Raw genomic sequence first — 12,780 nt, 5'->3', positions numbered from 1 at the left:
CTTGGATGTTGCATTGAGATCGCTTCATCCGTTCCAGGTACGTCGCGATACGAGCGACGACTTTCGAGTGACGATGACGTGTCTGAGCTCTGAACACGTCCGTTTAGAGTCGTCGTTCTCCGTCGGTTCCCCCCGGGGCTTTGAGTAGCTTGATCATATTCATTTAAGAAGATCACGACCCTTTTCTAGGTCCCTGTCATTCTCATTCATTTCAATGTTTCGAAGATGATTCAGGACAGCGCTGCTGGGTCCTTGGGGGGATGTATAAACGTAAAATGATTACTGCAGTGCTGAAAGTACTCAACTACTTACAACACACATGTATTGAGGACATGTAACCTTCGGGTGTGTATGTAGTGTATGTGCGTTTGCCAGTTTTATCGCGTTGAGGAATGGGCCCGGTGTTTAAACGTCTGCGTGCGAAATGGGCCCCACAAACGCCGTTCTTCACATTCCAGGTCCAAAAGCCTTTTCCTGCAGCACCATTACGATCCACTTTACAACCCCCCCCCCCCCCCACAGCCTCCCCTCCGACGCCGTTGTAAAAACAACACTAACGATCGCTTTCTGAACCCAAAAACGCCTGGCAGCTTCTTAATCACAGCGTAAACCCACGATCCGTCATGTTGCGGGGCGGGGGGGGGGGGGGGGGGGGGTTTGCAGGAATCCCTCCTGATTACCCGGTGACATTCCGGTGGGTCTGGAAGTGAGGTGGGGAGGGGGCAGAGAGTGGGGAGGAGGGGAGAGGGTGGCAGGGGTGTCCCCCGTCGGGCGTGTAAAGGGTGGGAGCGGGGGGGGCGGGGGGCAATGGCGTGAACCTGAGTGAGTGACGACTCTTGAGAGACCCCCTCTGTCAGGGAGAGTGATGGCCGCTGACAGAGCAGACGAGACCAGGAGGGATGAGTGGGAGGAGAGGGAGGGTGAGAGAGACAGACGGATAGGGAGAGGTAGAGAGACACACACACAGTGAGAAAGGGTTGAACATTGAATTGAGAGGGTAAAGGAGAAAGGAATCGATCAAGAGAAAGAATGTGAGAAAGTGGGAGAAAAAGTGAAAGACAGAGAAGGATGAAAATGGTATAAATATAGGGAGAAAGAGTAAGGCAGAGAGAGAGAGAGAGAGAGAGAGAGAGAGAGAGAGAGAGAGAGAGAGAGAGAGAGAGAGAGAGAGAGAATGAGTCAGAGAGAGAGAAAGAGTAAGATGGAGAGAGAGTGTGATGGGGAGAGTGAGGAAGAGAGAGCTATTCAAGTGGCGAAGCCTGGCAGGCTTGTCTTTCACTCTCGTGGAGGAATAGGACACAGGAGACACACACAAAAAAATAAAACTCAAGTAGGCAGCTGAGTTTCTTCAAGGGCCCAGAGCCACTGAGGACATCAGGGTACATATTTCACCGGGAAAGAAACAGCGGCAGGGAAATGTGCCTCGTTTTGGACCCATTAGTCTTCTGGTAGGGATCTCGCTTCGCTCAACGATGTAAAGAACAAAACAAGCTCCCCCGAGACGGGCCTGAGTTCTCACCTGGCGCAGGCCAGACTGGACCAGCCCAGCCTCCAGACTGTGTGTTTGTGTGTGTGTAGGTGTGTGTGTGTGTGTGTGTGTGTGTGTGTGTGTGTGTGTGTGTCTAATGTCTCTCTGGTGTCTCAAACAGGTCTGGAAGGAGACACAGCAGCGGCGAATCGCCTCATGTATGCCTCACTGTTTTTCATGCCGATTTGTTTTCATACTTTGCTTCACAAAAAACCTCAGCTGTGGAATAATTCAACAAACGAGCCCTACGTGAATCACCCGGTTGCCTCTTGTTATTCAGGGATTTCATTTACTCCAGCCGACTTTGAGTGGGACTTGTTTTCATATTCAGTGTCCAACATGGTCGCGATGAATGTGGTTGCGTGTCATGCATATTCATGCGTGACGTAATGTATTATAATACTTGTGCTGCCCTAATGTTTAACCTTGAACCTGGAAATAACTGCTCCAGCCCCTCTGCATACATTTGCATATGTTTCCCCCTCTCTGAAGACAATGTCACCACAAGGACATGGGTCCGTTATTAAGGTTAGCAGGGACGTGATATACTTATATGTTTGGCTAATACAAATACAGTGCCACCAGAGCTGTGTATTCCTACCGCATGAATAAACAAAGGGAACAAACAACGCCCATATAAGGCTGGCAAGGACACACAAGAAGGAAATAAACTAATAACACATACATTTAAACCAGTATGACTTGTGGCCCATCTTGGCTGGGACGTTCCGGAAGGAGAGACTATGTGTCCCGCTGTGTCTTCACGGTTATGGTTCAATAAAATAAGAATAAAACATTCCAGGGTTAGGGTTAATTGGTTAACACTAATGTGTGGGCGTGTGTGTGTGTTCATGTGTGTGAGTGAAGTGTGCAATGTGTGTGTGTGTGTGTGTGTGTGTGTGTGTGTGTGTGTGTGTGTGTGTGTGTGTTTGTGCATACACTTGCGTCTATGTGTGTCCATGCCTGTGTGTGTGCATGTGTGTGTATGTACAGTATGTATGAGAGTGTGTGTGTGTGTTTGTGTGTGTGTGTGTGTGTGTGTGTCTGCGTGGATGTATGAGTGCGTGTGTGTGTGTGTGTTTATGCATGCATGTGTGTGTGTGTGTGTGTGTGTGTGTGTGTGTGTGTGTGTGTGGGTGTGTGTGTGTGTGTGGGTGTGTCTGCGTGTATACATGGCTGTGTGTGTGCGTGTGTGTCTTCCCACCAGTTCAAAGGGCCGGGGCCCCCTGGAGGAGCAGGCGTTGTCTGAGCAGAGGAGAGGCCTGTCAGAGGGGCCCCGGTCGTTTGAGGGATAAAGCACCGGGCCCCCGGCCAGCCAGCATGACAGGCAGGCCGCGCCAACCGCTAATATGGACGCCTCATGCCCAAGGGCCCCAGGGCCACAGGGCCAGAGGGGGGACGGACACACAGCTGTGAGGGGCTGCCAGTTGGAGGGGCACAGTAGAAAACAGTAAACATTCAGACTAGACTTGAATTAGCGGCTGCAGAGAGGCGATGAGGCGCCATTAGTATTTTTGTATCTGCCGTTCGTCGGCTGCTCTACGGCTGTCCGTCCAGGCTAGCCAATTATCGGTTTAGCTCCGTCTATTGATTCCCCGGTGTTTGACGTCACCGGATTCATTTTTATATTCCTCTGCCCGCCTCGTCTCCCTCCCCTCCCCCTCCCTCCCCTCTCCCTCTCTTTGTATTCCTTACTGCCCCCTCCTTCCCTCTCCCTCCCTACCTCATCCCTTTCGCTCCCCCCCCCCCCCCTCCTCCTCTCCCGGCAGAACTCTCTTACCTGTCAAGTTACCATCGATTAGGGCGGCATCGTCTCGCGGGTCTCTATCATAATAAGCCGCTCGAAGCAGCTCATTAAATGTGCGGGCGTGCCGCTGGGCCCCCCGAAACACTCAGAGCCCCTCGGATGTTTCGTCACGCAGGGCCGAGCCTGCGCCACCGCGCGCGGCGGGCGAGGGACACGCGACGCACACGCGCGCCCCCCCCCCCCCCCCCCCAAGGGACACACGCACAGACGCAAGCACGGAACGAGGCTGGAACACGATCGCGGCGCTCTGGTCTGCTTTTAGTATTCATCGCCGCTTTTTGTTAAAGACACGCGAGGAGGGAGGGTTATCCGGGCCGGGCCGCCGGGCCGGTGGTCCTGCCTGGCTCGCTGCCCCCTCCCTGGTCGCCGAGTGCCAGTGAACCGTGATCCTGTGTTATTTTAGTCGTCTCTCAGCGACTCCACTTGTGGCGAACGACGTGAAGAAGTCAGGAAACCTATCGCTCCTCTGATTGGTGCACGCTCCGTCCACGCGTCATCCGGCCCCCCCCTCCCCCTAATTGGCTTCCCGGAGTTCCCCCCTGCGGAGATAATCTCTAATCAACCATCTGCCCTCAGGCCCTCCCCCCCCCCTGTGTAACCTGCTGGCGCCAGGTTGACATTTTCTTCATATTCACCCCTAAAAGCAGCGATTAAATGTCACAAAACAGTACAAGTCCCCGGGCTGTGACCCTTCTGGCCGTACCTAGATGGAGCATACACACCATGTAGGCTTTTTACTGCTGCTGTCTCAATGCTGTGTCTGTGAGTGTGCTTCTGTTCAGGGGGAGTGTGTGTATGCATGTGCTTGTACATATGCTTGTGTGTCTGTATGTGTGTGTGTTTGTGTGTGTTGAGTTTGTGTGCGTTTGTGTGTGTGTGTAAGTATAAGTGTCCATTGGTATCTGTGTGTGCGTGTGTGTGTATGTATATTTGTGTCTCTGTTCAGCGTATGTGTATGTGTGTTTGTTTAGTTTGTGTATGTGTGTGTTGAGTTTGTGTGCATGTGTGTGTGTGCCCTCCTGTGATGGCCATAATAGACTAGGACAGATGGCCGCAGTGAAGGTGGCCCACAGTCCACCTGCTCAGAGCACACACAGACAGACCCACACACAAACTCACATTCACACACAATCTCTTAATCACACACACATTCGGAGTCACACACAAACACACACACAATCAGACACACACACACTCTCACAATCACACCTAATAGAGAGAGAGAGAGAGGGAGAGAGAGAGAGAGAGAGAGAGAGAAAGAGAAAGTGTCTAAGAGTGAGAACAAGCGAGTGAGTGAGTGAGTGAGTAAGAGAGAGAGAGAGAGGGAAAGCACGTGGTGTGTAATCTGGGTTCTGGTGGAGAGTTCCAGAACTAGCCCTAATCTGTCACTCAGAGCCGCGGGAGGAACGTTCATCTGCGCCCTGTTCTTGTGATGTCATCGTAAAAATAACTGTTGAAAACGTCGAACGCCTGAAAAGCCTGCCTTCCTCAATGAGATTGGTGGCTGGACATACATTATATATATGCATATTATATATACAGTCAAAGTTTATACTTGTATATATTAGATTAGATTACATTTAACTTTGTTGTCATTCCGCGAGCACATGCAATAGACCAAAATAGCCCACCTGAAGCAGGCTGGCCCGTCCCTGTTTGCTGTGCAGCGTAACATATGCTGCCCTGGTTTACAGACCTGCTGCTGCTGGGTGAAGCACAGGGGAACATTTGGCGTTGACTGACGCACACATATCCGTCAGCCCATTGGATATACTGCAGTCATCACCGTCATCACCTTCATCGTCATCTTCACCTCCATCAATGCCTACAACACAACCATCATCATCATCTCCGTCCTCTTCGTCACCATCATCATCATCACCATCACCATCATCGTCTTCATATCCTCATCATCACCTCCATTATCATCATCATCATCATCATCACCATCAACACAAACACCATCACCTCCATCAGCATCATCCCCATCTTCATCACCGTCACCACAACCTCCATCCTCCTCCTCACCATCCCCATGAATATCGCCTTCATCTTTATAATCTGATTAAAAATCTTCAGTCTGGAGATTACACGTTTCCTGTCATAGAACAAAAGAACAAAGCCCCCCCCCCCCCCCCCGGAGAGCATCATTGGTATTGAGCAGCTCTACCGGGGCTGGAGCAGAGCTGTCAGGGGCCTGTCAGGGCCCGATGCATAATGGAGAGGGCGTAGTACCGGCGCGCGACAGCAGGGCGTCTGCGTGTCAGGCCAGTCAGTGTGGGTTCATCCCCATCTGCAGTCCTTCTCCACCACGGCCCCGGGAGCTCTGCTCAAAGTCAAACCTAGCGTGTGTGCTTCTATATACGGAGTGGTACATCTTGAGGCGGCATCCATCATTTGGGTTTTCTTATAGTCACCCAGACAGCAGGAACATGGCACTGTCTTTGATTTTGTGCGTGAGTGTGTGCGTGTGTGTGTGTCTGTGAGCACAAGTACAAGGAGAATTGTGCATTTGTGTCTGCATAGGAATAGAAGAATCTGCGCATGGATATAATTGAGTATGTGTGTGAGAGTGTGTGCGTGAGAGAGAGAGAGAGAGAGAGAGAGAGAGAGAGAGAGTGTGTGTGTGTGTGTTTATGTGTGTTTGTTAGTGTGAGGGTTTGTGTGTTTGTGAGTATGAGTATTTTGTGTGATTGTGAGGGTTAGTGTGAGTCTGATTATCTGAGTGTATGAGGGTGTGTGTGTGTATGTTGAGTGTATGTGTGTGTTTTTTACATTTATGATTACTTACAGATTGTGATTTGTCATTTACATGCTTTTTTTATGCAACATATTGGGTTATTGTTTGTTTTGCTGTGGAATCCATAAACCTCTTGTTTTCAACACCAAGATGCAAAACTATGAGATGAACAACCGGCACAATATGGAAACAATGAGAACCATTCATTGTAATTATTGCTGTGAAATCCTAATGGCAACAAAGACCCTGCCTTTGTGTTCCCACCGATTCCGAGAAGCAAATTAAAGTTTAATTGACTCATTTGCTAGGATAAGTAATAAAAGCAATTAAAAAAAATGTGTCATCGTGGTTTTGGGTCATGTAATACAGAGTTAATCTAGATTAACTCTGTATTACATGCCCTCAAACCAAGATGGAAAGAATTAGAATTGTAAACAGATCTTTTTGTTTGTTTACAATGCTAAATCTTCCCATTTCCAATGGAAGCCTTTGATTACATGTTTGTGAGTGTGTGTGTGTGTGTGTGTGTGTGTGTGTGTGTGTGTGTGTGTGTGTGTGTGTGTGTGTGTGTGTGTGTGTGTGTGTGTGTGTGTGTGTGTGTGTGAGTATGTGTGTGTGCAACAGCGATCACACGTTGTGTTTACCACCAGGGCACAACTTCGAAAGCAAGTCGTCTTGAGATTGAACATGTCACCCACTCTTTAATAAGGTGTTGACAAGTCTTTTGGAAAGCATGTGGGCAAGGGCGTCAGTTTGTTTTTAGAAGTGGTGGGGACAATAACCATAAGCTTGAGTGTGGTCTGAAAAGTGCTGGGTACCCTTATGTAAGCTATTCATCCATTCAACGCTGCATTACAATATGCTGTACAGTGTATTGTCAGGTGTTGGAATTATTCGAATACTGGTTTGGAAAATTAGTATTTGAAGCTTAAATCAGTATTCGGAGCTTCGTTATTTTTTTTTTTCCACGTACGTGACTTTACCAGAGTGAGGGAGGGAGGCAAACTATAAGCGTCAGCGACACCAAGCAGAGAAGCGAGAGAGGTGGAGGATGAATAGATATCTTGTTTCCCTTTATTTTATAACACAACATTAGCGGGATCTCTGGAGGAAAAGTAATACTTAAAACCTTAGCTTAGTTGTTTGTTTACGTTTGCTGTACAGCGCCGCGACTGCGGTCAAGTGAGCCGCCATTCGTTCATCTGCGGTTGAGCCAGCCGTCACACAAAATCTTCGTGCGCCTTTACTCTAAACAGCCTTTGGGTGGTATCTCGCAACGTTTTCAAAATAAAACCCTTCACCTACGTGTGTAGATATATAGAACACTAGCTGGCGGCGTCTAGAATGTCCGCACTTGCGGACATTAATAATATTGTACACATTTTAGAACATTTCAATTTTTTTAGAATCTAACATAATTATTCATCAGTATCAAGTATGCAGTGCCGTAACTACATCTCTGACGTTTATAACAAAACAAACCGTTTGAAAATGTAGCAAGGTGGTTAAGGTTATTTAAAAAGTACATGTACCACTACCAAGTCAACACAGTGTTACGGGTGAGCAGCTGACTGTGGCAAGTTGGCCGCCAGTGCGGACCTTCGACTCCATTGGCCGGCAGAATATGCATGTGTACGTTTTTCAAATGATATTTTCTCAAAATCTATACAGTAAAATCAAATGGTTCCTTGTGGTCAAGTAGTTAGTACAACAGTTAGTATGGTCATATCAGTCAGTGCCTGAACTTATGTGACATTCGGTCTATAGCCCACTTGAAATTGCTGACATAATGCAATTTGCAAAGGCGAGAATATGCATGTGTACGTTTTTCAAATGACATTTTCTCTAAATCTATACAGTAAAATCACATGGTTCTTTGTGTACAGTTAGTCAGTACAACAGTTAGTATGGTCATATCAGTCAGTGACATTTTCTCTAAATCTATACAGTAAAATATAATGGTTCCTTGTGTACAAGTAGTCGGTATAACAGTTAGTGCCTGAACTTATGTGAAATTCGGTCTATAGTCCACTTCAAAGTGCTGACATAATGCAATTTTGCAAAGGCGAGAATATGCATGTGTACGTTTTTCAAATGACATTTTCTCAAAATCTATACAGTAAAAGAACATGGTTCCTTGTGTACAAGTAGTCAGCACACGGGTTAATGTGGTCATATCAGTCAGTGCCTGAACTTATGTGAAATTCGGTCTATAGCCCACTTGCTGACATAATGCAATTTTGCAAAGGCGAGAATGTGCATGTGTACGTTTTTCAAATGACATTTTCTCTAAATCTATACAGTAAAATCAAATGGTTCCTTGTGTACAAGTAGTCGGTACAACAGTTAGTATGGTCATATCAGTCAGTGCCTGAACTTATGTGAAATTCGGTCTATAGCCCACTTCAAAGTGCTGACATAATACAATTTTGCATTATGGTGACCGATTAAATGTGATGGGAAAAATAAAACGACTTGTCCGACTTGAGGGCCGCGTTATGAAACGATGCGTCAGATAAACGATCGCACACACACGACAGAGCCTATAAACTCAACAAATGAATCCTATTTAACAGCCCGTTCCCTAGTAAATAATTTAATTTTTTTCGTTAAGTGACCGTAACATATCTTTGTTTTCCGTTCGTTCCTTGCAGAAACAACACAGACAGAATAAGCTTATTAATAAGACGGAAATCGTCAAGCGATGTCTTTTGTTCAGAAGCGTTTTTCAATATGTGTGCAACAGTAGACATGCAAACGTTAAAGATTCTTAGAAAAAAATTCCAACGTCATGCAGCTCATTGTGACGTCAAACGAGAGATGACCTCTCCACCGTGGCCGTGTGTGTGTGTTCCTGTCCTGTGTTTGTGCGTGCGTGTGTGACATATGCTACATTAGTCCTTATCCTGAACGCACTACTACATTTTTTCCAAGGCATTTTCCCCCCTGAAATAATTACAAAAATAGCTTGTGTGACAACTACATTTATCTTAATGTTCAGCAAAGAGCCGACTATCTGATTCCGCATAAGGTTTCATTGATTGGCGCGCAATTTAGAATCTATGATGTAAAACAAAAAATGCAACATTCCATTAATTCAGTAGCATTCAAACTCAGATTCTGGGCATTGAAACCCGGCTATTGCTGACCCGATTAGGAGAGCTTGGTCTAGATCCTGCCCATATTGTTGGGCAGGATGATGTATAGGCCTTTTTACACTGCCAAGCCGGACACCCGCATGCAAGAATGAGCTCACGTCTGAGTAAAGGCTACAAACGAAATTAACTATTTACAAGTGCAAAAACTTCAACTTATTGTTCATTTTGCTGAGCACTTGTTTTTTATCCCGACAAGCCTCATAAGGAAAGTTCCTCCGAGTCTCTCGTAGATCGTAGGCCTACCATCTTTCAAGGTATTTTTTAATGCGACTACATAACCTTCTCTCACATGATCAGCAGCTCGCGGATTTCACTTACACCGAAACAGCCTGCCCTGGCCATCATATCCCTTCTTTTCCGGGTAGGCTATACTAGGTTATTAACTTATCCTGGAAATGATAATAGTATATTAAACAAATCCCAGCACCACACCAAAAGGAGGCAGCAAATCAGAGCTAAACATATCTATCTGCTCATTTCCACATGGTAAGAGAGCAACAAACAGGTTTATAATATTTGGATGTTTTATTTTCTTTAAATCAAGCAGGTTACATTTCATTCGTTTTTACCCAATCTGATATTTGGAGGCATTTGCAAATATGCTCATAAATTACATGATTTGTAATCCCAAAGAATGAGGTGGTTAATGATCAATATTGGGATCAACAGTGATCACCCTACTAATGTAGGCATTACGTATGCAGGCAGAAAAAGAAAAGTTCCCATTAAGGTCTCATGTGAAACACCACAGGTCTGAAATACTCAGGAACACATGAAAATGGCACAAAAATGAATTTCACTCTCCAACCTTTTGCTAAAGAGACGTTGACAGGCCCACAGAGAGCCTGGAGCTCACGGGACAACATTCACACACATTCTGCTTCATGAAGAGGTCAGATTATCGTCAGACCATAGACATTACATGTAAGGACACTTAACATTTGGCCGGATTACACATAGAAATGCAATCCAAAACAAAATGAGTAAAGATAAAGCATGTTTATTGATGCGGCAAACAAAGGTTCAAATATCCTCCAAAGCACTTCAAGCCCTCAAAGAATGAAACTCAAAACGCAGATGAGGTAAAAGAAGAAACTTCTAAATTAAAGTGGAGCGACCCAGGGACAAGTCTGGTTTGGGTTAAAGATTATGGATGGTTAACTTTGTGTAACGTGTTTGGACAAGCAAGTTTAGGTTTTAGGCAAGCGAGTTTAGGCAAGCGACTTCAGGCAAGCGACTTCAGGTATTAGGCAAGCGAGTTTAGCCAAGCGAGTACAGGCAAGCGAGTTTAGCCAAGCGAGTATAGGCAAGCGAGTCAAGCTAAGCGAGTTTAGGTTTTATGCAAGCGAGTTTAGGTTTTATGCAAGCGAGTTTAGCCAAGCGAGTACAGGCAAGCGAGTCAAGCTAAGCGAGTTTAGGTATTAGGCAAGCGAGTTTAGGCAAGCGAGTTTAGGCAAGCGAGTTTAGGCAAGCGAGTTCAGGTATTAGGCAAGCGAGTTTAGGCAAGCAAGTTCAGGTATTAGGCAAGCGACGCGAGTTTAGCCAAGCAGGTTCAGGTTTTATGCAAGCGAGTTTAGGTTTTATGCAAGCGAGTTTAGACAAGCGAGTTTAGGCAAGCAAGTTTAGGTAAGAGAGTCAAGTTACTTTAGGCCTCACTTTATTTGCGGTTAAATTGCGGCATTAGGTTTAGAAAGAAGGTTAAGATCCAGGCTCAGGTTTGCTTCCAGCCTCGTCCCTCTAGTCGCTCCCTATAAAGAGGGTTCCCAGCTACCGTGTTAAAATACAACAGCTGGGATTACAGATATGGAGTACAGAAATAAATGACAAAGATTGATTCAAACATTCTTCCCCCAAAATGTGGTGCAACATAAAATGGAGAAAATAATGACTTTCTCTCCATTGAAACCCAGTCATATCTTACTATCTCACGAGGTCCCGCCGCAAGGGGCGGACTTAAGAGCTCTATAGAGTGTGCACTGTGTGTTGATGTTGGGTGTGGATTAATGTGCTGGTGTAGCCATCCAGGGATCCTCAGGGTTTATGGGAGTAGGACACACTGGTGTAGTTCAGTACTGTGAAGTAAATTGATGCAAAAAGTAGAATCAGTGTCAAGGGCAATCAAATGTCTATGAATGCAGGAACAGCCCCATCTGGATCAGGAGGGATTATACAATTGCTGTTTGACACGTTAGGTCTGTTCAAGGAGGAAGTAAATCTTTACCAGTGTTGGGTCTCTGCACCATGACACCCAGCTGCCGCACATCTGGTCTCCCTTTAAGTCTCCTGAAGGAGAGGTCAACTTAATTGAACCTAAGGGGAATGGGTCACAAGAAAAGGTAAGGATAAATCAAAGCTAAACATAGAAAGGATGAAAACAAGCCTTGTCCAACATGGGGATCGGCGATATTTTGATGTAAAAACATTTAGGTGTACGATCCAACCATCAAAAACAGGCTCTGAGGACGCTGTGGATACGGTATGGGACCATTTATCAGCGGATCTGAACTGCATAACTTTAATCACATCAGCTGTAGATTTATGTACCTTCTCCGGAAAGATGAGTGGTCGTCAGCCCCTGAGCAGTGATCTTCATCCCCAGTGACTCCTTCAATCCTGCTGGAGCAAACACTCAGTTACCATTTGGAGATGACCCAGCTACCCTAGTGTACTCACTACTAAGTGATACAACCCGGTTCAGTGTTTCCCCCAGACAATGTCTTAGTCAAGGTGGGGGGGGGTCTTCGGTGAGGTTTCAGTTCGCAATAATACGATACAACCACCTTTTCAATTGCATTCAAAATGCTTTATGGCACGACGATTTTTTGTACTTGAGGAAAGTATGTTTTATTTCCCTACGAGTTTTGCACTTTGTTATTGCATAATTATTTTTTATAGATAATTTTTCTACATTGGTAGTCAAGGCGGGGCCCTACTGTTAAGACGGCCTTAACCATACAGTGCTGGGGGAAACACTGCAGTTACTTGAGTTAAACATTGGAGTTTAGTCCCCAAATGGCGATACCACCAGTTCATGGCTGCGCTCTTTGATTTTCTCGTTGATCAGATTGACCTGGAGAAAGAGCTTACCTTCCATGGATGAGGAGCTGGTTGGTCTAATCACGAGCCGCCTTCGGACCTCCACCGCCGGATCCCCCAGCCGTCCTCCACCGCCGGGACCGTCTCCTCCAGGACCTCCACCGGGCCAACCGCCTGGACCTCCGCAACGTCGCCTCATTTCTTCTGAAATGTGACACAGGTTCTATTTGCACCCCGGACATTCCTCCCTGTTCATGATGCACTGGAGAAGAGTTTAGCTTTACTGGATGAGGAGCCGCCGCCTCCGGGCCCTCCAGGACGCCGCCGCCGCCGCCTCCGGGCCCTCCAGGACGCCGCCACCGCCGCCGCCGCCTCCGGGCCCTCCAGGACGCCGCCGCCTGCGCCTCCGGGCCCTCCAGGACGCCGCCGCCTGCGCCTCCGGGCCCTCCAGGACGCCGCCGCCGCCGCCTCCGGGCCCTCCAGGACGCCGCCGCCGCCTCCGGGCCCTCCA

General features: G+C 46.9%; 2 long non-coding RNA genes across 2 annotated transcripts; one reads left to right on the top strand and one right to left on the bottom strand.

Moving 5' to 3' along the window:
* The first annotated feature begins 10,472 nt into the window (after positions 1-10,472).
* LOC132446478 (uncharacterized) lies at positions 10,473-11,106 on the top strand. Its single transcript, XR_009522869.1, has 2 exons — positions 10,473-10,588; positions 10,860-11,106. It is a non-coding gene; the product is annotated as an uncharacterized LOC132446478 (long non-coding RNA).
* Positions 11,107-11,725: 619 nt separating this feature from the next.
* Positions 11,726-12,660, bottom strand: LOC132446654 (uncharacterized). Its single transcript, XR_009522942.1, has 3 exons — positions 12,554-12,660; positions 12,321-12,473; positions 11,726-11,846 (listed from the first exon to the last, which is right to left on the bottom strand). It is a non-coding gene; the product is annotated as an uncharacterized LOC132446654 (long non-coding RNA).
* Between the last annotated feature and the right edge of the window lie 120 nt (positions 12,661-12,780).

The sequence above is a fragment of the Gadus macrocephalus genome, chromosome 18 (assembly GCF_031168955.1).
Source record: "Gadus macrocephalus chromosome 18, ASM3116895v1".
NCBI lineage: Eukaryota > Metazoa > Chordata > Actinopteri > Gadiformes > Gadidae > Gadus > Gadus macrocephalus.
This window is presented reverse-complemented; position numbering and strand designations above follow the sequence as displayed.